Below are 4,360 nucleotides of genomic sequence, written 5' to 3'. Positions count from 1 at the left end.
AACCATTTTTAAAATTTAAAGCATTACATAACTTTGTTTAATGTTATAATACTTGCTAATGATAGAAATGTTTATAGGCAGGTAAATAATATAAAAGAACAGTTAAGAAGAATAGGTGGTTAGTAGGACTATGATGCCAGCATAAATGTCTTCTTACTTTTGGTATTTGGCAACAGTATTACTTTCTGTGAGGCTGAAATGACTTTACTTCTCTTTACAGCCTTCTCTACAGTCTGAAGTTGTACATGTAAGAAGGCTTCGAACTGTAGCAGTTACCCCTGTATCACTGTTTGCTAAGGACCATTCAAGTAAGTGAGAAATCTATACTGATCAATTTAGATAGTATTGCTCTATCTACCAACTAAGACGGGTATTCTAAATTAACTTGAACATTGAGAAGTGCTGACCAAAATTCACTTCCTTGAAAAAGTTGTTGCATCAAGTTGTTGGCAATGTGGCAATGAAATCAGTACTTTGTCAGACATGATAACTTAGTTGTCTTTAGGCCATATCAGAAATTTATGGTCTCGGTGTTTTCAGAATTTCCTCCCATCATCTTCTACCTCACAAATGTGAGCTTAAGTTCCATTTTATGAATACAAAAGTGGGCCTTAGCTTATTGACAACAAGAACTTAAGCATATTTATTTCAACGATTAAGTGTGATAAAATATTCCATGGGTGTGGTTCAGATACAGTTTACTCTGAGATTTGATTGAGGAATCTGTATCCAGTGATGTGCAGGACAGTGTACGTGTGTGGGAGGAGGTAAAGAGATTTGTTACCGATTTTATACTTTCCATATAACCGTGTAATTATTTGTTTAATAAATATGTCACTCAGAATAATATGTTAATAATACTTGCATTTGATATAGTGCTTTTTACTTACAGATTTTACACTAATAAAAACATATACATTTTGCAGGTGACAGTAGTCTTTCAAACAGAACAGCTGCTAAAACTGAGAATAGACGAGCAGTAACATCAGCTGCCAATAAGGAGCAGATCTGCCTCAGATCTGGAAACTCAACAGAAAAAAAGGTATTCCTATACTTGTTACAGACATAGAAATATTCATAACTGCTAACAAAGTTATTGCTTGTGCACTTATATCACCACTAGTGAGAAGAAAAAGCAGTTTGGTTTGACTGCTATACAATAGAGAAGCTGGAAAGAGCATCTTGTTCAGTTGGGCACAAGCAGACGATTTTTGATTCCCACAAAGAATTGAGGAAAATCATCAATGACCGATGAAGATGAGAATTTGAACAGATAACAGATAAGCATGAAAGAGGCCATAATGAAAAGACTATTCGCTGAATTGCTGATAAGCTGGGCCAACAAAAAAGTGCAGAAGAAGTTACCAAAAATTGTGGGGAAATTTTAAAAAATTTGCAAAATAATTGCCAGGGGAGGTTCCTGCTATTGAGGTACATTTTACTACCAACTTTTTTCACTTTATTGACAAAACTAAACATGAGGAAATAACAAATATTAGATTATCACAAAAAACATATTAATTTCTTCTTTAACATAAACTGGGTGGCGGGATTGAAGCTCACCACCTCCTGCACACACACGCGGGCAGGCACACACGCAGGCAGACACGCGCAGGCACGCAGACTTGCGCACGCACGCAGACACATTCATGCACACACACAGAGACAGGCACACACACACAAAGACACGCACACACAGACAGGCAGACGCAGACACACACACAGGCAGAAACACACACAGGCAGACACACACAGACAGACACACACACACAGGCAAACACACACAGACAGGCAGGCACACAGACAGGCAGACACACGCACGCACACAGGCAGACATACACACACAGGCAGACACACACACACAGACAGGCAGACACACACTCAGACACACAGAGGCAGGCGCACGCACAGACGGGCAGACGCACGCACAGACGGGCAGACGCACGCACAGACGGGCAGACGCACGCAGAGATGGGCAGACGCACGCAGAGATGGGCAGACGCACACACACACACAAACAGGCGGGCAGACACACACACACACAAACAGGCAGGCAGACACACATACACACAGACAGGCAGACACACCCACAAAGGCAGACACACCCACAAAGGCAGACACACCCACAAAGGCAGACACACACGCACAAAGGCAGACACACACGCGCAGGCAGGCAGGCAGACACACACGCGCAGGCAGGCAGGCAGATACACGCGCAGGCAGGCAGACACACACGCGCAGGCAGGCAGGCAGGCAGACACACGCGCAGGCAGGCAGGCAGACACACACGCGCAGGCAGGCAGGCAGGCAGACACACACGCGCAGGCAGGCAGACACACACGCGCAGGCAGGCAGGCAGGCAAGCAGACACACACGCGCAGGCAGGCAGACACACACACACACGCGCAGGCAGGCAGGCAGACACACACGCGCAGGCAGGCAGGCAGGCACACGCAGGCAGGCACGCACACACGCAGGCAGGCACGCACACACGCAGGCAGGCACACAGGCAGGCAGACACACACAGGCAGGCAGACACACACAGGCAGGCAGACACAGGCAGGCAGTCACACACACACAGACATGCAGTCACACACACACACACACACACACAGGCAGGCAGACACACAGACAGGCAGACACAGGGGCAGGCAGACACAGGGGCAGGCAGACACACGCACACAGGCAGGCAGACACAGGCAGGCAGCCACACACACACAGGCAGGCAGCCACACACGCACACACAGGCAGGCAGCCACACACGCACACACACAGGCAGCCACACACGCACACACACAGGCAGCCACACACGCACACACACAGGCAGGCAGACACGCACACACACAGGCAGGCAGACAGACACACACAGGCAGGCAGACAGACACACACAGGCAGGCAGACAGACACACACAGGCAGGCAGACAGACACACACAGGCAGGCAGACAGACACACACACAGGCAGGCAGACACACACACACAGGCAGGCAGACACACACACACAGGCAGGCAGACACACACACACACACAGGCAGGCAGGCAGACACACACACACAGGCAGGCAGACACACACACACACAGGCAGGCAGACACACACACAGGCAGGCAGACACACACACAGGCAGGCAGACACACACACACAGACAGGCAGACACACACACACAGGCAGGCAGACACACACACACACAGGCACGCACACACACACAGGCAGACACGCACAGGCACAGGCAGGCAGACACACACACACTCAGGCAGACACACACACAGACAGGCAGCCACACACGCACACACAGGCAGGCAGACACGCACACACACAGGCAGCCACACACGCACACACACAGGCAGGCAGGCAGACACACACACACAGGCAGGCAGACACACACACACAGGCAGGCAGACACACACACACACACAGGCAGGCAGGCAGACACACACACACAGGCAGGCAGGCAGACACACACACACAGGCAGGCAGGCAGACACACACACAGGCAGGCAGGCAGACACACACACAGGCAGGCAGGCAGACACACACACACAGGCAGGCAGGCAGACACACACACACAGGCAGGCAGGCAGACACACACATACAGGCAGGCAGACACACACACACACAGGCACGCACACACACACAGGCAGACACACACAGACTGGCAGACACACACAGGCAGGCAGACACACAGACAGGCAAACACACACACGCACACAGGCAGACACACGCACACAGGCAGACACACACACACGCACACAGACAGGCAGACACACACACGCACACAGACAGGCAGACACACACAGGCAGACACACACACAGATACACACACAGGCAGACACACACAGGCAGACACACACACACAGGCAAACGCACACAGACAGGCACACACACACACACACAGGCAGATACACACACACAGGCAGATACACACACACAGGCAGATACACACACACAGGCAGATACACACACAGGCAGATACACATACACAGGCAGACATACACACACAGGCAGACACACACACAGACAGGCAGCCACACACACAGGCAGACACGCACACACACAGGCAGGCAGACAGACACACACAGGCAGGCAGACAGACACACACACACAGGCAGGCAGGCAGACACACACACACAGGCAGGCAGGCAGACACACACACACAGGCAGGCAGGCAGACACACACACACACAGGCAGGCAGACACACACACACACAGGCAGGCAGCAACACACACACAGGCAGGCAGACACACACACACAGACAGGCAGAAACACACACACACAGGCAGGCAGACACACACACACAGGCAGGCAGACACACACACACTCAGGCAGACACACACAGGCACAGGCAGGCAGACACACACACACA

The sequence above is a fragment of the Callorhinchus milii genome, unplaced genomic scaffold (assembly GCF_018977255.1).
Source record: "Callorhinchus milii isolate IMCB2004 unplaced genomic scaffold, IMCB_Cmil_1.0 Scaffold13, whole genome shotgun sequence".
NCBI lineage: Eukaryota > Metazoa > Chordata > Chondrichthyes > Chimaeriformes > Callorhinchidae > Callorhinchus > Callorhinchus milii.
This window is presented reverse-complemented; position numbering follows the sequence as displayed.